Raw genomic sequence first — 22,755 nt, 5'->3', positions numbered from 1 at the left:
GACTTTGACATTAGCCGTTTGTTTATATTTGTTCGTTGTTTACAATTTTGTGGTGGCTTTTTACTGCAATTTTCTTAATTTTCGCTTGTGACAACGTGTGCACACATAAGGTAAAGAATAATTTAACACAACGACATGATTTATAGAAGAATTTGCATAATAATAATTTTTAGCAAAAAAAAACCGACTTCAACTCCCATATAAAAAAAAAATATATATATATATCTCATGATCCACTGATCGGATCTCAACCAGATTTGTATGGGACCACCTCTGAGACACTACCTGCAAAAAGAATTATCGAAATCGGTTGACGTCGTCCAAAGTTATGCGGTAACATACATAAAAAAAATAAAAAAATAAAATATTCCGACGAACTGATAACCTCCTCCTTTTTTGGAAGTCGGTTAAAAATGATTATTCATGCGCTCAACAATTACGCGGCTTTTTTGTTTTCTTCGTTGTTTACTTCTTACAACAAAGATGGCGTCGAGATTTCTAAAGCTAGAAAATAACTCTTTTCTTTCTTTCGGGAAAAATTTTACTAGCAAGAATTTGCAGCTCTCCCGTGTTGTTACGCTCTCGATTCAGTGCTTTCTTGCAAATTTTTTGGGTTAATTTCGGAGAGTAAGCCAATATTTACTCCCAATGAGTGAAATATGCAAGAAAGTTCGAAAACGCAAAACCAGCAAGAAGTTGCTAGTTTTATGAACAGCTGATTAATTGGTTATTTTCCGATGCAATTTTCACAGAAAACTAGTATTTTCCATCTTATTATAAATTTAAATAGGTTTATTTTGTCAATTGCAACTCTAAAGGCACCGCAAACAATTATTTTCTTAATGTGAATAACATTAAGCATCATGCCATAAGCTGTTTTTCTTACTAGCAAATAGTTGCTAGTAAAAACTTATCCAGTAAAACTTGCAAGTTCAGCTGTCATTTTTGCTCTCTCAATTTCCCCTCTTTTGCTAGTTTCTTGCAAGTTTTTGCGTACGAAAACGACATCCAGTAAAAAACCAGATTATTAGTACTGGATTTACTGGATAGTGCGTACGCGAACAGGGCTATTGGACCTCCGCACACTGGACTGCTCAGTCCGCCTAAAACCGGTTTTGTGTGGATAAGAGGGGGAAGAGAGTTCGAGTTTACCTCGCTCATTTCAGTCCGCGAAAATCGCGGATTGACGGTAAGAATGATAGAATACAAGTTTGCGCCGATCAGAGAGGATTTTTAAGAATAACTTTTGTGTGACGTCACACTGGTGCAATTGCGAGAGAGAAATGCCAAAACGTGAGCAAGAATGGAAGAAGAAGAAAAAATATTGCAAGGAAAACGTAAACAAGTTGCACAAGTGTGACGTCATGCAAACAACGATTCTGTCAAATTCGTTAAGAGAGGAATAGCGGTCCGAGATCGGCACAACCTTTGTATTCTCTCAATCGTGAATTGACGGTGGACTGACACGCACACATAGGCCCGTAGTCATAGTCAAAATAAAGTCGACTTTAAAGTTAGTTGCAGCTTTTTTGACAGATATCCCATTGAAAATTATGTCAAAAAGCTGCAACTAACTTTAAAGTCGACTTTATTTTGACTATGACTACGGGCCATAGACAACATGTTTTCTATTTCGTTTTGTTTGCATGTACATGCAAAAAATTGTGCGACTAATCCCTAAAGCGAGTATTCCGAGATTACTCTCAATCGGGTACAATTGGGCATTAATTAATCCCAACTAGTCTCATACGGGTACTATTGGAGGTCAATTAGTCTCGACTCATCCCTTATGGGTATAATTGGAAATCAATTAGTCCCCAACTCATCTCTAAAGGGTACTATTTACGATTAAATGATATGTACGCACCTAGTCAATGAAATTTCATGTCCGGCGTTGGCACACAGAGAGAGTATTCGCCTAACAAAACTGAGCACCCCGGTTCGAGTCTCAGCTGGTGCAAATTTTTATTTTTATTTTTTAAAAGTGACTAGTCGCTTTTTATACCCGTTCGGGTATAAAGGTGAACAATTCATAGGACATGCTCGAATAAAAGCGAACAGTTCATTCCATATAAAGAGATCTAAAGTGGTATTAGTCGCATGCTCCTTTGCGATTGCTCCCGGAGTCATCCCGGATGGGTCCCATTTTTTGCAGGGGTGCCACATGCACTAACACAATCATGCTTAGTTCATGTATACAAAACTGAAACCTGTTTTCGGCCGACTGCCCAGTCCAGTGTGCGTTCGAGTGGTGGACTGCTCAGTCCGACTGAGCAGGCTAGTGTGCTCAGGCCCATTGTTCAACTTTGCGTTCAACATTTGCGTTCAACTCAACGCAGGGTTGCACGAAAAAAAAGTTGAATGGCTAAATGTTGGTTGGCGACCAACTTTGTTGAAAGCGATTAGTTGAAACGCCGTTCAACCAAAAGTTGAATGCAAAGTTGAACAATGCAGACACCTTTTTATGGCGAATATTTTGATATTTTTTCATATTTTGATATTTTTAGCCATTCAACTTTGTTTTTCGTGCAACCCTGCGCTGAGTTGAACGCAAAGTTGAAAAATGCAAACACCCCTACAAGAAATCTTACTGGCAAATTACCAGTCACCAGACGGTCAGTGCTGATGCAATAATGCTGCAATTTCCTCATTAGAAATTCGGGGGTAATATGAAAAACCAGTTCTTTTGTGTAGATGTCACTATGCGTGACCGGCAGTGCTAGAAGGTCCCTTTTCTACTTATTGTATTTCCTAAGGTTATTTTTACAAATCTTTTCCTGTATATTGGTGTATATTTTAGTGTGTTAGTGAAGAGGTCAGAAAAAAGTCCTTTTCTTGTAGGGACACTTTTATCATACCTTTTCCAGTAAAAATTTGCAGGTTCCAGTACAAATTAGTACTGACTATTGGTTACTATGCAAACCTGTTGTTGAACCACAAGCCAGAACTCCTATGCCTGAAGAACTGGTTCCCTATCCAGTTAATGCAATAACAGCTTCTTCCAAGCCATTGAAAACGTGCATTTTTTTAGGTCCACCACCTGTTGCGCTTGCTTCCGCCTTCGGCCGCGCTTAGGGATTATAACTCTTACTAAGTAGAATTCTCCTTTCTGTATTGCCGGAGAAGAGGGGCTTCCGCATGCCAAAGGTATACAATATTTCTTGTGCATATCTCAGTATTTTTGCGCAGAACCCACATCGAAATTTGCAAAAAAGTGCGTAGTGCAAACCGTATTTATTAATCATTTGAAGCATTTATTTTAAATAAAGGTTTAATCCTTTGATTACAATTGTATGTTAAAGTTTCTGGATTCGGGTTATGCTTTTGGACACAACAACCGAAAATCATTGTACAAATAACTAAACCGGACCTAAGTTTCTCGATAAGGGGCAACAAAGATTCTTTTTTGCTCGTTTATCCCCCTTACTCTAGAACCCGAATTTTCTTAATTTGTAATTCGTAGCTACGCTACGAAAAACGAAAAATCCATATGCTGCAACCCTTGCGGAAACATGTGCAGCATTGCCAGCTATCAGTTGTTTTTCGAAGATAGCTGAATGAAGGAAAACAAAGTGGAAAGGAATTAAAAAAAACACTCATCATGTGCTTGTTTATTGTAACATTGGTTAATTTTACATATTTTGAGGAAAATTATGGATTCTGATGTATTTGCAATTATAGCAGCAGAGTAAGCGGGCGCTATGGCAATGGATTCACAAAGGTATGCGGAGCTGTCGGGCATAGTAACCATGGGCGCATCTATGTCAGCTTCTGGTTGAATTGTTGAACCACAAGCCAGAACTACTCCTATGCCTGAAGAACAGGTTCTCTATCCAGTTAATGCAATAACAGCTTCTTCCAAGCCATTGAAAACATGCACTTTGTTAGGTCCACCACCTGTTGCATTTGCTTCTGCCTTCGGCCGCGCTTAGGGATTATAACCCTTACTAAGTAGAATTCTCCTTTCTGTGTTGCCGGAGAAGAGGGGCTTCTGCTTGACAAAGGTATACAACATTTCTTGTGCATATCACTCCGGCTACGCCGTTTACAGTATTTTTGCGCAGAACCCACGTCGAAATTTGCAAAAAAGTGCATAGTGCAAACCGAGTTTATTAATAAGCTAGTGGTAGGAAATTTGAAACACTTATCTTAAATAAAAAGTGAATCCTTTGATTACACGTGTATGTTAAAGTTTTTGGATTCGGGTTATGCGTTTGGACACAACAACCGAAAATCGTTGTACATTAACTAAACCGGACCCAAGTTTCTCGATAAGGGGCAACAAATATTCTTTTTTTGCTCGTTTATATAAAGCAGTGGATAAAAATATACGTATATGCGAAAGGCAAATTTATCTGTTTAAATGAACACCACCAATATTTTTTGCAAACACACATCGATTTACATCTTTTATTTCGCCTCCGACACAGAATTGTTTTCGTACAAAATTACGCAAAAAAGCTTACTCGTTCGTTTTAAGGCATGCCATTGTTACGAATTTCGAAAGTTAGAAAATACGATTCGGATTGCAGCTTACTATTTCTACGATTCGTAGCAAAATCCGAATACGAAAGAGTTGCTGAATAGGGGTGTACATAAAGCAGTGGATATAAATATACGTATATGCGAAAGGCAAATTTATCTGTTTAACTAAACACCACTAATATTTCCTGCAAACACACATCGATTTACGTCTTTTATCTCGCCTCCGACACAGAATTGTTTTCGTACAAAATTACGCAAAAAAGCGTACTCGTTCGTTTCAGGCATACCATTTGGGGTGTTCACAGTTCGTTCCAAATTATGTCTGAAAATGTAGACGTCTACATTTTGAGACATCTTTAGCATCAAACTGTGAGCACCCCTTTCTAGCAGTCGTCGCAAAATCGTCTCAAAACTTTGCTGGTGTTGCCAGACATTTCCTCTTTGCGTGCATTTTTTATATATCGCCTTTCGATTTTGTTTCTGAAAAATTGTAATTATTTAACTTAATTACCAATTCCTAATATTTGTTATTTCTTTTCCTTGATTTTTTTCTTTTCATCAGAAATCGCGCTCAAATTAAATGCAAATACAAAAAACGTGCCCAATAAATAAAAAAAATGTGATTAGTATTGCCATAATGCAACCCTGCTGCGAGGTTGCAAAATGTAGACGCGTAGAAAACATACCTTTGAGTGTGACAAAATGTAGACGGCGTCGTTTTCCAATTTTGTATGGGAAACAACAACACCACAGATTTTACGGTTAGAAAACGTCTTAAAATGTAGACGTCTACATTTTCAGACACTATTTGGAACGAACTGTGAACACCCCAATTGTTACGAATTTCGAAAGTTCGAAAATAATATTCAGATTACAGCATACTATTTCTACCAAGAATGATAGAATACAAGATTGCGCCGATTGCAGCAGAATTCGTGAGAGTAATTTTAGCGTGACGTCATCGTAGAGTTGACAACTGAGAGCGGCGAGAATGAGGGCGACTAGTGATGTGCTGAATTGTCCCCAATACTCGGTACCCAATACTTAAAAAAGATTTCGGTACCCAATACTTCCTTTTCGGTATCCGATACCGATTATTTACATTAAACCCTCGCCATTATATGCATTTCAGGTTTAGAAAAAACTTTCACTACTAATTTATATGATATCGGCTAAAACACTTGAACTCATCGCCACAGAAAAATATTATTTTATCAGTTTTAACCTTAGTCGATCCAAGGTTCAAGAAAAATACTTTGACGGATGAAGAAGCCTTTCAGGGGAGAGATTCTGTAGCCAGTTAGCGACAAGTTTCGGATCGATATCGCACTTGTTGACTTACAAATATTTGATATCAAACGTCGACAAAACCGATACCGATTCGAAAATTGTCGTTAACTGGTTACAGAATCTGTCCCAGGCCTACAAAAATGATATCGTCCGATTCAGCTGGAACAAAAATGCTTCAAACAAGTAAGGGTTTCTCTGTATTATGGCATCGAACCGACATATATACATCTTTCATTTGAATCAGTAAAAAAGCTCTATTGGCTCTTACATTCGGGTTTTGTTAGGCGTTTTTTCCATATTTTTGGCCTATGTGCGCTTTTATTCGAAACCTAAATGTTCCGGTACCGAGTATCGAGAGTATTGGGTACTTAAAAGTATTGACTCAGCACATCACTACTGCTGTCTTCTCTACTATGACGTCACCAAAACAGCTGATTCTGTCAAAATCACTGAGAGCCGAGTAGCGGTATCGTCATCGGCGCCACCTCTGTATTCTCTCCACCGTGTATTTCTACGATTCGTAGCAAAATCCGAATACGAAAGAGTTGCAGAATAGGGGTGTTTGTTTAAGCCAATATGTCAATACGATGAATTTAAAAATTTTCAAAAATTTTGTTCAAACACATCACTCAGTCTATACGAAACTTTATGGGCCACTTAAGCCAAAACACAAGGTCAATTTATACAAGGTGGTGTTGTCCAATCTGCTGATTTCTTCTTCTTTCCTTCGCCTTACATGTATTTTGTTTTTGCTTTTACTGATTTGACAGCATGCCCCTGAATAGCAAAAACAAAATACATATAAACTTTGAGGTGAATTGAGATTTGACATTTTGCCCCTGATACAAAATACATGTGGTTGTTGTTTATTGTATTCTTGCTACCACCTTGTATAAATTCGCCTTGCCAAAACACCATTTTCTCCTTCATTACGCTACGGCGATAAAATATGTGGTCCATTGAAATATATATGGAGTATGCGTTTTGAGGCTAGGCATAAGGAGGCAAAAATGTATTTGAATAATATTACTTCTAGAGTAAATCCTCCTCGATCGTTAGCAATCAAATTTTCAAGTTTTGAACCAGTTTTTAGTTTTAAGTCATCGAAAATTGTTGATTTAGGGTAAGATGATTATTTTTCTAGAATAATTTCTGTATTAGATATAGATATTACTAGTGTTGAAGTTATTGACGAACTTACTTATAAATGTTGATAAAAATTGATAGAAGTAACTACTTTTAAGCAATTGAAAAAAAACAATCTTGAAATTTTTTAAAAATAAAAACATTTTTGCATCAAAATGAAACTATTTATGTTATGTGTTATCAAATAAATGTAAAAGGTTTTCATAACCATTTTCAGTCATATGAAGTGATTCTACTCTAAGTGAAGAAACAGAAAATGTACATGTTATAAATATTTGTAACTTTACCAGCCCACCTTTACATGTATATTATATAAATAATGGCAAAGTCTTCATCAGACTGAAACATATTTAATAATAATTACATCTACATATGTGAATTTTCCTTTTCTAAATAATTTTTGAATAAAAATGCAATGCAACGAGAATACTTTTGTTTTTCATTTTGGTTTGGGGGGATAAATGCTTTCGGATTTCGAAAAGTGAGAAATCAAGAATAAATATTCTTAAAATAAAGCTTAACATTCTTAAAATAAGATTAGACATTTTAAAATCAATCATGAGTTAGGCTTAAAATAAGTTTTTATAAGTTTGTTTCAAAACTGCAAAACGCTTAACATAAGATTTTTATTCTCAAAAGTAGAACGAAGTAATCTAAAAAATATCGTTCTAAAATTAAGAATATATTCTTTATTTTAGCATTTTCGAGCTTAACAGACTTTTATGATATTTTCGGCTTGTTTTAAGCCCGTTTGACCTAAATTTAGCTTGTTTTTTCCCTGAGTGTAGAAGAAACCATTTATGTAAGCATGGTCATACTTATTTTATTATTTAGGGGGAGGGGGTTGAGTATGGTAAGAAAATAACTTGTGTCAAAACTAAAGTAATTAGACAATATTTTCTGGTACTACTTAAACACTTACATATACTCATCATTTGAACATAGAAAAGTCTGTTTTACGAGAGCCAAGTCATGTTTTACTTTACACTTTTTTAATGGTTGTCATCCTTTTACTTTAAAATAATGCAATATTTTAGCTGTTATTAATTTCGCACGGAGTTCGGACGCGTTGGAGTTTCATTTCAGGTTCCAGAAGATACCGAGAGAAGTCACAGATGGCAAGAGGTCACCTACAAAAAGGGAGCTGCTGGGCTTGGCCACCGCCATCTATGACCCGTTTGGCCTGCTAGCCAACGTCACCATTCCTATAAAGCTGCTACTACAAGAGACCTGGAGACAAAGCATCGACTGGGATGACTATTTGCCGGAACCGCTCACTTCGCAATGGGTAACATCGTGGGTAAGGTTCCAGGAAGCTCGTAAGTTTTCCATACCTCGACTCTATTCGCCGTTATATTTCACCGCCGACGGTCTGCAGCTTCATGACTTTGTCGACGTAAGCGAAACTGCCTATGCCGCTGAAGCAGCGTTCGGACTAGAGATGGGCACGGGCCTAAATTTTCAGGCCCGGCCCGGCACGAGTGCAAAATCAACTTTCAAAAACACGCATAAGCCCGCACGTTAAGAATTTTAAGGGGGCCGGCCCGGCACGACGGGACACGCCCCAGCCCGGAAATAAAGAGCCAACTTTTATTGTATGTATACATATGTACATATTTTTAATTTTGTGTTTATATTCATACGTATATTTACTTAAGCGAATCAATATTTTACATCAAAGATTTGTATAATATATTTTCTGGGAAGTAGAAAAAGTGGACGGTATTTTATGTACAGATATATATGCAAACAAAACTACTAAGTATCATATATTTTCTATAGATTTCCAAATATTTCTTTTTTTGCTTTTCTCTTATCACAAGAGTTTTAAATACGTACTATTTTTTTTTTTTGTATAAACACAAAAGCTCATCTAAATTTTTAGTATTAGCAACGGGCTTTTCGTGCCTTTTCGTGCTTTTCTGAAATTTTACTGAACGCCCAGGCCCGCACGAGTTCGTGCTGACAGCAAATATTCCGGCCCGTGCCCATCTCTAGTTCGGACTAGTGAAACTCGATTCGGGGGTAAATGACTCGAAAAAGCGGAGTAAAAACAAAATTTGTGGAGCAGATTAACATTTTTTATTAAATAGTACATATACTTATGCAGTATTCACATGCATATATGTATATGTATAAAAGTATATATCAGCCCGATTCTGAATAGAAACTCCCTAGGAATTTTTCCTCATTTCTCTTTCCTCCTATCATGAATAAAAATTCCCTGAGGATTTTTCCTCTTTTCCCTATTCTCCTATTCTAAACGATCTTCGAAAAAAGGGAAAATGTATTTCGAGAAACAAGTAGGTATTACGAATGTCAAAAAGGAGGAGAATTGATTTCGTTATTCTGGGAGAATTTTCACCGGTATATTAAAAGGGAACTGATACAAAAATGTAAGTAATTACAATTTAAAGGAAATTTGGTGTAATAAAACGTTTAAACCTTTCATTTTAGGTCCAAAACAACAAATAAGAAACAGGTAGAAATCTTAATAAGCCTAATGGAAGCTAGTTTATTTTGGTTTATTACATGAAAACCCGGGCTCCAGTAATCAACAAAATTCTGCGTATACAGACTGCCTTTAAGTATACGTTCTGCGTTCTCGACTAATTTCAGCTTCAGTGTTGCTTACTACAGTGTTGCCACTCATCAATGCCTTTTCATAAACTTGCCTTACCAACTACAATTTTTCGTGCTGTAATAGATCGTAGCTAAATATAAACTACTTAGGGCCGGTTACTCAATGTCTGGTTAACACTAATCTGCGGTTAAACAGCGTTATCGACGTCTTCGTCTCCATGCATGCAACAGGGAGTCTGTAACGTCGATAACTATGTTTAACCGCAGATTAGTGTTAAACCAGACATTGAGTAATCGGCCCTTAGGGCCGGTTGTTCAATGTCCGGTTATCACTACTTCCCGGTTAAACATCGTTATCGACGTTTTCGACATCATGCATAAAACATGTGACCGATAAAGCAGTCGTTGTATTTAACTGGAGCTTCTACCTCCGATTTGGGCAAATCAGAAATTGAACAACCGGCCCTAACAACAACAAAAAACCTTATTCAATAGTAAATTTCAAATATTTTAAACGTATAGGATCTTATAACTTTTTTACCATCTGCAAAACTGGCGAAGTGGCAATCAACTATAAAAGGAAGAAATTAGCTGACACGGAAAAATCTACATTCCGCAAATTTCTGCGCTAAGGGCAACAACTACAGAAAAATTCTGCGGTGTTGAGTTTTCATTTACATGACGCTTTAGTAAGACAGATCGTGTCAGCTGACTCGGGTTTACGTACCGGTAGGTTTACGTTCTTGACTAATTTCAGCTTTACGTTCTTGGCTAATTTCAGCTTTACACGCGAAGCTCATTTAGGGCCGGTTGTTCAATGTCTGATTAGCACAAATCGGAGGTAGAAGCTCCGGTTAAGCACAACTACTGCTTTATCGATCACATGTTACATGCATGATGTCGAAATCGTCGATAGTGTAGTGGTAGTGATAACCAGACATTGAACAACCGGCCCTTAGGGCCGGTTGCTCAAAGCCTGGTTGACACTAATCCCCGGTTAAACATCGTTATCGACGTTGCCGACACCGTATTATCAGCCTCATCATGTATCTCGAACGATAGGGGACACGAACGATTCGTCTGCAGGCGAATTCGTCTCCGCTTACAATTTTGTAAGTCGAACGATCGCCTTCGTGTAGACTTTACGTCGATTACGTTGTATTCGTCTGGAACAGCGTTGCTAAATGAAATATTAAGGTATTTTTATATATTTCCTTTAGAATTTTATTATTTTTAATTTATTTGGATCACTTTATAGAAAATGGATATTCAAATGTTAAATGTTATTTACTCTTTTTATTATTATCATTAGTGGGCTCTGGAGTGGCGAGTAGTGCGTCAACGAACGTTGGCATGATACCGAATAGGGGTAGCCTCTTGAATTGAGTATCGTTGCTGTACGAACAACGAATAGTGCTGGCATATCAGTCGCTGACAAATTATCAGAGGTGGACGCTGCTGCCTGTGATGCCGAAAGCCTTGAAATTCCAAGCGCTGCGCCACTTGGTGCTGCGGCCTTCGACATAGAAGTGATGCAGTCGATGGTTTTTTCGATCTCCGTCAGCCGTGAATGCCGAAAGGGAGGTCAGCCCATGTCTGGAGAAAAATAAACAAATCGTATTTTTGGTTGTTACTAGGATTTTTGCTACCTAGTATAAGCTTACCTTCTTCCATTATCCCGTCCCATCGCTTCTGACCCCTGGCTCTCTCAGAACCAAACACTGGTGCTCCTCTTGCCAGATCCGGTTTTTGGTCGATCTCTTGAATCAGCACCTCAAATTGTGTTGTTGTGGGTTTTTAATTGATGAAAACACAAATTATTATTTTTGTTATATTGATTACAATTATTTTGTTTGAAATTTATAAATTTTTTCACTGTATTTACTTATTTTGGCTGAACGATCCATGATCACTTATAACCTTTCGTTTGTTTTTAACGATTATCGTCTCCTTTTCGTGTTAGAAAACTGCAAACTAGACGAAAGCAACGTAACGATCAGCTGTTTTCGTGTTGCCAGACGAAAACGAATTACAAAGTACCAAGTGACGAACGATTCGTGTGGCAGACGAAACGAACGCTCGTTTCGAGATACATGATGAGGCTGCATGATGCAATAATACAAGGTGTTATCGGTTGGCAACTTCTCGCTCTAATTCCGCCATATTGACTGCCTTAGGTGAAACAGTGTTACTTCTTTAACAATTCTTTGCCTAATAATATAGTTGAATATTTTTTATTTTTTCTCAGTATACAGATCTTGTTTTCTAAAAAACGTATTATATCTTATTTTATTTCATTTCATTACGAATATACTATAAAAAAGGAAATTTTGTCTAGGAGAAAATGTAAAATTTTATATTTTTCCCCCCATATGGGTATTAATTTCTTACCGTTTTTCTTCTCATTCTATTGAGCTAAGGCAGTGTCAAATCGAGCTGTCACAACTGATACCACCTTGTATCATTGCATCATGATGAGGCTGTATATGTATGGAGTCGAAAACCCCCCCTAAGGGCCGCTTTCTCAATGTCTGGTTATCACTACTTCCCGGTTAAACATCATTATCGATGTTTTCGACATCATGCACTCTATGGCACGAAATGCGTTTTTAGCATTTTTCAAAAATTACAAATTTTGTAAGAATTGAAAAACGCTATTTTCATTCGGCTTCCATGGCAAACCTAGTCTTGGCGAATCTTTGATTTAAAGTAAAAAGCATATAGCTTTGGAAAACAAATAAAATCTTTTCATTATGGGAAAAATTAATATCCAGAAGTAGAAATATTTATTTATTTATTAATATTAAGGGTACTCATATATACGCGCAAGTTTCATATTTGGGCAATTGGGCAACTTTGCGCCACGTGTTTCATGAGGACAATTTAATATTTTACACAATTTCTGACATTTAATTATTTGACTATACTTAATTTATAAAGTTGAACAATTGAAACTCAAATTTGAGTAAATATTTAAGTCTTACCGCAATTATTTCGAAAAAGCGTTGGGCACAAACCAAAATGAATGTAAACAAAATAGCTAATTGAGGGTTGCACAGCACACTGCGCAAAGTTGCGCTCCAAAATTGCCGCGCAAAGTTTCCCTTTTTTGTGCAAATGGCTTTCCATACAAATTTTGACATTTCATTTGCGAGGGTTTAAAATTGCACAGTTTGCCCAGTTTGGGAGGGTTTTGCGCTTTTAAATGAGTACCCTTATTATATTTTATAAATTAATTTATAGCGAAATTATATTTCATGCAGCAGATTGTGTTTGTTGAGGGCGTCGCTTAGCAGCTTTATTGCGGCTGCGTTTCTTTATACATTCCAGATAATCCCATTTCACAGCCGGAATAAACAGAATGCGTTTGGAATATACGTTAACATATCATCAGGAACGTTCTAAAGAATAAGTAAACAAAAAAGTTTATTCCAAACGTTCAGAATAAATAAAGAAATGCAGCCTGTATGTTCATCGCTGCAGTCAAGTTATTGCTATAACCGGAGATAGGACAATCCTTAAGTATGTGTTCTATACTGAGGGGTTCGTTACTTTGATTGCCGTTGAGCTACGCGACTGTAGTAATGCTCAGATGTGAATTTGGTTACGCCTACTCTCATTCTTGCTATTGTTATGCATTTTTCGCGTGAAAAGTCCTTATGATAGTTCAGTCGGTCACATCTGACCTTGTGGGCAGTGATCGGACTTCTACCACATTGTGGTAGATCTGCCACTTTTTTGAGCATCTACCACACAAGGTCTGAAATCTACCACATATTGGCGTTTTTGAGTACCTAGTTTTATTTTTGCTCGACATAATTTTCTTAATTTTAAGAGCAAAAATTGTCCAACACTAACCACTATATGGTAACAAGAATGATATAATACAAGATTCCGCATTCCCGCCAACGATGAAATAACCTGTAAAATAGTAAATTTTCTCAATAATAAATTTGTCGACAGGAAACGTGGTTTCATTATGTTAAATTTTAAAATATTTGATTTATAAAAAGAATAGCGAAAAGTAAAAAAACCGGCGATTTTTGTGAAAGTATTAGTAAATTTCAGTGCATCTAAAGTTTCTGAGGCGTTGTTTACATTTACTTGAGAATTGTCAAAGTCGGCAAACCCCAAGTAGCGTGCCACATTTGTTCGCTACATCGTGATGTGATAAAAAGAAAAGCTGGCAGCACTCCGCAAGGTTGCAAAAAAATTTATGTTCGAAAAATATCTTGATATGGAAGGAACCGCTTTACACCGTCCAGGAAAAAAATTGCCAAAACTCAACGCAATTTTTAGCAACTTCAATCTTGCACTTTGTTATACTAAAATTAATTTTTTTTAGAGTCTAATTAAAAAGTTTCCAATTTACAGCCCTATTCTAATAAAACCTCACAACTGAGTTGTGAGCAAAACTTTGTGAGATTTCTTGTGAGGTCTATTTTGTGAGGTTATTCTAGCCCACACCTCACAAGAAAAAAGCTCAACAAAATCACCACACGAGGTGAAAAGCATTTTGCAACACATTTGCCATTCCCAAGACAGCCGGTTCTACGTACCGGAATGACTCGGGGTTTACCCGACCAGGGGCTGTTGTTTCGGCGACCTAACCCCGCTTAGATCGGCGATACCCCTCAATCATTGTTCGTCCATGGAGCAACTCCTTGCAGCCGGATTGCTCCGCATCCTTCTTCTCCGGGCAGGCGTAGAGCCCAACCCCGGACCAGTAACGTATTTCTGCTGTGTTTGCCAGAATCGACGCCATCCAAACTCCACTTCGGTTAGGTGCAATTCATGCAACGGATGGAGTCACCTAAGAACCTGCTCTGGTCTTAGGTCTCATCAGGAGTGGACCACAAGCTATGTGGCTCCCTGCTGCTCAAGCCAAACGGCCCAATCAGCCTCCACGGCTACCCGCTCGCGCAACGCACCCAACACCCGAAGAGCCCGCACGGCTCCGAGAAGCTCCTCTGGGCAACAGCAAACCGGTCTACTCACCACGCGCGAATGGACTGCGAACTACAGCGCCCCATGCTGTAGAGCACCACTGACACAGACAACAGCACCCTCATTGCAGCCACCTACCAACAGGCAGCAACAGCAAGCGCGTCAGATGCAACAGCCCCAAGGTAGACCTCACTCCCCCTCACCCACCGTATCGCGACTAGCCTCCCAAGGCATACGAAACTCCTACAACTCAACTGCAACGGACTTCAGAGTAAGATTGAGGAGCAAGTAGTCTTTATGGGTCGGCATGGCATATTGATAGCTGCGGTCCAAGAAACGAAGTTGCACAGCAACTCAACTCTATTGGGTTGCGCCGCCTACAATGTGCTCCGTAAAGATCGCGAGCGAGATAATGGTGGCGGACTAGCGTTCATCTTACACCACACAGTGCAGTATCGGCTTATCGAAGAAGACATCGACCCGAGGGACACCACCCTAGAATGTCAGGGCATAGCTGTCCGGTCAGGCGATGTCGAGCTCGAAATATTCAACGTTTATATACCCCCTGTCACCTGCTGCCCGGCAGGATATTACCCTGACATAAATGCGCTACTCAGAGGTGAAAACCGAATGGTAGTAGGTGACTTCAATGCGCCCCACGATCTATGGCACTCAAGCCTGGCCAATAATCGTAGGGGAAACCTTTTGGCTGAGCAGATAGACGATTCGACATTCTGCACCATGAACGACGACGCCCCCACCAGGATTATGGGTAGCTGCAGCAGCTCGCCAGACCTCACAATTGCTAGCGCTGGTTTGATCAATAGGATCTCATGGCGACCTATGCTAACACTAGCATCAGACCACCTACCCAGAATCATCTCGATCAATAAGCCCACCGACTTTGCTCCCGCGGACCACCGAACCTACACCAACTTCAACAAAGCTGAATGCGACGGCTTCACGGAAGTCACCGAGAGCAGCTTCGCCGCCCTTCCCACACCCACAAACATACATACTGGCGAACGCCAGTTCCGCAGGGTAGTCACTGCCGCAGCGGCTCGCTTCATTCCGTCCGGACGTATCGCGGAAGTCCGCCCAAATTTCCCGGCCGAAGCAGCTGTACTAGCAAATGAGCGTGACCACCTACGCCACGTCGACCCCGGGGACCCCCGTCTGAGGGACCTTAATTTGGAGATTCGGCAACTGGTAAATCAGCATAAGCGGAAAAAGTGGGAGGAGCACTTGAAGGCCTGTAACTTCACATCTGGTGTGAGTAAGCTCTGGTCAACCGTGAGGTCCCTGTCCAACCCAACGAAGCGTGATGACAGAGTGGAAATCTCTTTCGAAGGTCGCGCTTCGTCGGACCCAAATAAATGCGCAGCCTACTTTAGTAGGCAATTCACACTGCACCCTTCGGTAGACAAGGCCAAACGTCGAGTGACCAGGAGGCTGCACAAGCTGCCAAAAAAAAAATGCACCACTTGTTTTCACCAGCTGTGAAGTGAAAGGGGGCCATCGGGAAGGCGAAAGTCTCCAAAGCCATTGGACCCGACGGAATCTGTATGCTGATGCTAAAACATTTAGGGCCTAAGGGAGTAGCTTACCTAACGAAGGCCCTCAACCTGTCCATGGCCACACTCATCATTCCTGATGTGTGGAAATCAGGGAGAGTGGTCCCACTGCTGAAAACGGGGAAGCCCGCCAACAAAGGAGACTCTTATCGCCCGATAACGCTCCTTTCCCCGGTCGCGAAGATGCTTGAGGCCCTACTACTCCCATACTTCACTTGCCACCTGACCCCAGCGAAGCACCAGCATGGATTCCGTAAAGTGCACAGCACAACAACAGCACTAACGCCATAAACACCCAAATAACTCGTGGCCTAAATCCACGCTACTAGAAGACATCGAGGCCTCCTCACTCCCACAGGAACTGAAGCGATGGTCGGCGAATTATATGAGTGGTCGACAGTCGTCAGTAATCTTCCGAGATCAAACCTCGAAACCAAGAAGGATTAAACAAGGGGTTCCACAAGGTGGTGTTCTCTCCCCCTTACTATTTAACTTCTACATCTCGAAGCTTCCTCAACCACCTGAGGGAGTTTCCCTGATCTCATACGCTGACGATTGCTCGATTTTGGCGTCTGGGAATGGAATTGATGACCTCTGCTCAAAAGTGAACGACTATCTCTCCAGCCTCTCTCGCTTCTTCATTGCAAGGAGCCTAACACTCTCCCCAACGAAATCAACGGCGACCCTCTTCACCACCTGGACGAAGGAGGTCAGGTTAGAGTTAGGCATACACGTCACGTCACACGTGGCTCAATTACGGTCTGGATACTGTAGCCGCCTCAACAGCTACCTGTCCAGACTCGACCCCAATATCCCCAATGAGTGCCCGGCATGTGGAGAATCCCCCCACAACACCAACCACCTCTTCACGTGCCAGCTCAATCCGACTCAGCTAACACCCCTCTCCCTCTGGTCCGAACCCATTGAAACAGCTCGTTTCCTGGGCCTCCCGTTAGTTGAGCTTGACGAAAATGATTGAACGTAGACCCGAAAAAGGTGGGGCTTAGTAGTGCCGCTACAACAACAACAACAAAAGCATTTTGCTGTCTAACAGCTGTTTTAGAGCTGGAAAACTATCGATGGTCGTGGCCATCGATAGTTTCGATGGTCGATAGTCACAACCATCGATAGTATCGATGCTATCGAAAATGTCGACACTATCGATAGTTTTGATTAAAACAGTCCAAAAATTAAACACAACAACTTTTATTGAAAATGAGATCAGGGCTCGAATCGTAACATCCGTTCACGGATCGAAAACCATACGAAAGAAAATTACGTGATACCGTCAGTCCTAGAAGCTGAATGGGATAAAGAGTACGCTCACGTATGTCATAATCCGAAAACGGCGTTTTTACGTGATGAGTATTCGAGCCCAGAATTGCTAACATATGACGATATTTTCTTTTTCAAGGAACAAAAGTTTATCAACGATTTTTAGCTCCAAGTAGCATCTGCGCTCTGAAATATGTATGTTACTGAATAATGTATGTACGAGTGAAAACTATCGATAGTGCTTACAAAACCATCGATGTTTTCGATAGTCAAAAACCATCGATACTATCGATAGTGCCATCGATAGTTTTCCAGCTCTAAGCTGTGTCGTAAATAAAATAAATACAAAAGATGGTTGCTGAAGAACGGGAAAAGTAAATATTTTTGCAATTTGTTTATTTTTTTGATAATTACGGATTTTATTTATTTTCTAGGCGAATTTAAAAGAAATAACAAAGCAGGAGTAGCTCCAGTACTTCACACAGTTGGCAACCCACAACTTGGAGCAAAAGTTTGTATGGAAATGAAATCCTGTGCTTGCTCTAACTCTTCCGAAACTGCCGCAAAAAACAAGCAATAACTCCGCCATTACTGAATATACTTTTAGTTAAAAAAAAAAAACTTAACACAGACACTGATAGCGAACGAAAATTAACAAAACATTATTCAATTGTTCAATAAAAATCGGCTGTTTTTCTCTTGTGAGGGTATCATTCGTACATCATAAATTTCCTGACAATTGTGAGCGTATGAGCTTTTGAATTTACGCCAGCATAGGGATAACCTCACAATAGTCAGCAACCTCACAATAGTGAAGTTCTGAACACATTGAAAACGACGAGCTACGGACCACAGCTTCCAGTTTGTCATCTTCATTATCTAAACGCTTTGTCGATGGCGACATGATTTCTTTGAACGCGGCAGCGACATCATGAATTTGTATCAGTTTGACATAAAAGAAGAGGAAGAACCTTATCTGTCGCCAGAAAAATAGAAATAGATCTAATCTGGCCACAACCACAGCCGTCGTGTAGCCCGGTCGTCGCCAAAATAATTATCTACATAAGAGTACGTGTTAAAATAATTTGACAGCTGTGGTTTGTAGCTCGTCGTTTTCATTGTGTTCGGGCTATGAGTGCGGTGATTTTTGTGAGGGCAACAGAATAGGGCTGTTAGGTGAAACCTTACAGAATTTCTTAAATTTTTGTACAAAGTTTGATCCAAAGCTTGACATCTACATTTTTTTGAAATCTACCACATTTTTTTCCAGATTCTTCCACAGAATTTTTTTAAGTCCTCTTTCAGACACGTCAAGTCTTGAAAGCAATTTTTTTCGCATTCTCTTTTGTGTTTTCTATTCACAGTATACCAGTAGGAAAGGTTTTTGTTGTTGTGGCTGTTAATTTGGTCCCCATAAAGGACTTGCGGGGGGGGGTTGCGAGCAACTGTTTTGCCGTATTCAGGGTGCTGTGCAGCAAAATAATGTGGTGAAATATTTTAACATCGGATAAATGGCGAGAGAAATACTGTTATGCGCTTTATAAGTAAACATGAACGTAATAAAATGTTTTATACTTCAATACAACTAATTAGCGCTATTTTTGCAATTCGAAACGATCTTAAAAATATTTGTAGTGAAATATGTACTTTATGAGTTAAATGGAAACTATCTTATATGTAAAAATGTATTCCGATTTACTTCAAATACATGAAAAATGTTTATATATGGATCTAATTTTAATAATAATATTTATTACTTTCATCTACATTGCTTTTATTGTAAGATTTCACGAGTAGTTGCAGTTTTCTGCAATTGTGTCTGGCGACTATACATGCTAAAGCTAAATAATTTCACAATTTCTACCCTATTAAACGTTTATATTTTAATAAAATGTGATCAATTACTTAAGAATATATAATTTCCGATCAAACTATAGTACTGAATGCTTGAGAAAAAATTATTTAAATCAAATGATCAATAGTGAACGTACTCGGAGCGAATTTTGGAACACGGAGCGAATTCTGCATATTAACACTAAATAATTTCTAACTTTCTACCACATTATACGTTTATATTTCAATTTAATATGATTAATTACTGAATAATATATAAACTCCGATCAAACTTCACTACTGAATGCTTGACAAACAATATTTGAATCAAAAGATCAATAGTGAACGCGCTCTGAGCGAATTTTGGAACACGATATAAAATATGCATGTTAAGACTAAATAATTTCTCATAAGCTTATCGTCGTTTAAAGTGCAAAACCGCGTATCAACAAAATACAAAACCGCGTATCAGCAAAATGCAAAACCGCGTATGTGAAGTTGTAAAAATTATTTTTTTAGAGGGCAAAAGCACTCATATTTGAAAATGGTTCTCTTTTTTATAAAGCAATCTCATTTCTGGCTAGTATAATTCAGGACGAATGGATATGGAATGAGCCAAGAGCTTGTTTCAGCAAATCCAATTTTTGTCAACCAATGTTAGTTACGCGGTTTTGCAGAATGACGATACGCGGTTTTTTACTTTAAACGACGTTATGTTTTAATATAATATAATTAATTACTGAAGAATATATTAACTCCGATCAAACTATAGTATTAATTTTATGACAAACTATTTAAATCAAATTATCAACAGTGAACGCGCTCGGAGCGAATTTTGGAACACTTCATAAAATATTTACAGAGGAAGTATATTATTTGGTAGAGATCAAAATGTATTTAACAAAGCGTGATTGAATTTGACCGTGCTCTCAGAAGAACCATCCTATAAAGTCAAATTGAAAAAAAATTTTTATGAATTTTGAATCGTTTGTTTATATTTTTCTACATAATAGTATCTTAAAAGAGAGCCGCACTGAGTTGTCAATAACACCTTGGGCCGTATGCATAAAAACCAAGCAATTACTACTTCTCAGATTTTCATACCTTTCACTTAAATAAAAAATAAATAAATAAATAATAAATAAATAAATTTATTTGAAAAAATTTAGTGAAAGGTCTGAAATTTTAAGAAAAAGCATTTGCATACGGCCCCTTGTTTAATACACCCATGATACAAATATTTAAAGGTAAAACCGCTTGCTCAATTCGTCGGCCATCATATATTTTTTGAAGTTTGTCTATTTTATGAAATTGAAATTTTGAGAGCAACTCAAATGCCAAATAAAAGTAAAACAAAAAACAAATAGATGAAAATATTGAAATTTTCATTTATTTGAGACTGAAAACGAGAATGTATTTGTGAGATTGGAAATTTGAGAACATTTTTGTAATGTTAGCAAACTTTAAAAATGTTCAGGCTGCCTTTCGGCGGTTTTACCTTCAGATTTTTGTATCATGAATACACCTTGGTCGAGATATCACGAACAAGTTTTCCTTTATTTATTTTTACTTAAAATCCTTAAATATGTATCTTGATTTTTTTCTGTAGAATACGTATTCATTTTTTTAACGATTTTAAAAAAAGGGAGGACAGTCGGATCTACGTAACCAGAACGACCTAAATGCGCATTGAAGTCGGTTGTATTTTTGCTTAAAATTATTTAGAGATTTATCGACATACTTTTTCATATTACTGTTATTTATTATTTTTCTAATTAGTCATTTATATGTTTAGGACTTACTGTGAGTGCATTAAGATTCATTTTGTAAATATGTATGTACATATAAAAAACAATTGGGATATTTTATTTTAAATTATGAATTTTATTCGTGCAATTTTTTATGTTTAATAGTTTTGAGAACATTTTTTTGGTTCTGTTGTATTCCTTTAATGCATGCCTTAAACTTTTTAACTTTAAGTTATAATGTTGAAGTGCTTCTGCCTTTGTCAAGCACTTTAGCTAGGTGCGAGAAATTTAGCATATGCGCGTAAGGGCATAGAGTAGGTATACGGCTGTGCTGCCGCGATTCTCCAACATCTTGTCAAAGGAGAAAACATATTGGTGGCGGAATCCATCGTAGTCCGATTTTTCTTAAAATCTTCGAAAGAGCGATCACTGAATCTGAACTGCTATGAACGTATGTATTCAAAGCAAGCGCTGCGTTCGTAGCTACTCGAACTTAATAGCATTTTCGTAGATTTCACGAAAAATCGGACTACGATGGATTCTATGATAGCCTTCGTACGATTATGACTTATGGATCGATTATGGATGGGAACGGAACCTCAGTTTGGTTGCCGATGGGCAGCGCCACTGAAATGAAAATGTTTTTTTTATTATGAATAGCAATAATTAAGTTTCATAATGTTCAAGGTGGTACAATTAAAAAAAAAAGTTGAAAAAAGAAATAAAGTATCTCAATCAAAATTTCCCGGCAGCCACAAGAATGCAGTTGCCAATATAGCAACTTAGTGTCCAGCTTTCAGTTGCTAGTTGCCATCGGGAATACCATTTCAGCCACTGGCCAACCAACTGAAGTTCGGTTGTCCTCCGTAATCAACCCATAAAATCGGAATCGAATATGCATTCACGTTCTGCAGAACGATAAATATTTTGTAAATGTGTGCTATGCCCGCTAACGAATTCCAGCCATGTGTGAAATATCGTATGTGAAGCCCCCGTCTGACTTAACGATTCTCAAAGGCATGCCAGAAGATGTTTCATCATATGTTTTCGGCCATCGTCTTATTCGAGTAAGTTCATCGATACCAAAAACTTTAAAACCTCTATGTGCCAGCAGCCCTTAGTGTTTTTGCCAATGACATGGTACTATTGCGCTAGTGTCGGCACGCTGTGGGAATGCCCAGGAGATGGCGTTTGTTCAGCTATCGAAATCATTACACTGACGGCGGTGGGCAGTTCTGCTGGAACATATTTACCACAGCAGTGGTTGCGGCGTTTTGTTCTGCAACAATAGCCTGCAATGATGACTTGTCATATAATTTCGACGAACAAAGATATAAAATTTAAAATGACTAACCTTATTCCCAGCCGATTTGGGAGACCACCCTTGCTCACGACCAAAACGTATTTACCAAGAGGAAAAACCGCAGGAATTGCAGTAGTTCTTGCAATCACCGTTGATGATGCTGTGCTTGTAATTAATAGTCTGAAAATACAGAAAATTGCATTAATGAAATGGTATACACATCAAATAAATAAATTTTAATAATTTTTTTACCATTTCACAAACCGAATTACCGAGAAATAGAAACTCTCCGGGATGCGATGCAAAAATAAAAACCAACAGGGATGCATTTTCTTGGTAAACAACACAAGCCCTCCGAGCAATCTGTTCCGCAAAATTATTTTGTGAAAAATAATAGTTGAAAAGAGTTTTTACACATGATTATCACATTAACTCATAAGTGCAAATTATTGTGACTATTTTTAGTTGAATATAATTGTATTACCTTAGACTTTTTTTAATGTTTTCTAATATTCATTCTTTTGGGACGCAAAAGCAACCATGCGTTCAATTTCTTCTGAGGAAATTTGGT

At 38.4% G+C, this 22,755-nt stretch overlaps 1 long non-coding RNA gene across 1 annotated transcript; it reads right to left on the bottom strand.

Annotated features, from left to right (window-relative positions):
- Positions 1-21,029: 21,029 nt before the first annotated feature.
- On the bottom strand, positions 21,030-22,755 carry LOC118734320. Its single transcript, XR_004992378.1, has 4 exons — positions 22,669-22,755; positions 22,437-22,547; positions 22,236-22,364; positions 21,030-22,173 (listed from the first exon to the last, which is right to left on the bottom strand). It is a non-coding gene; the product is annotated as an uncharacterized LOC118734320 (long non-coding RNA).

This window comes from Rhagoletis pomonella, unplaced genomic scaffold (genome assembly GCF_013731165.1).
Source record: "Rhagoletis pomonella isolate Grant_MI unplaced genomic scaffold, Rhpom_1.0 Rhpom_scaffold_00002, whole genome shotgun sequence".
Lineage (NCBI taxonomy): Eukaryota > Metazoa > Arthropoda > Insecta > Diptera > Tephritidae > Rhagoletis > Rhagoletis pomonella.
This window is presented reverse-complemented; position numbering and strand designations above follow the sequence as displayed.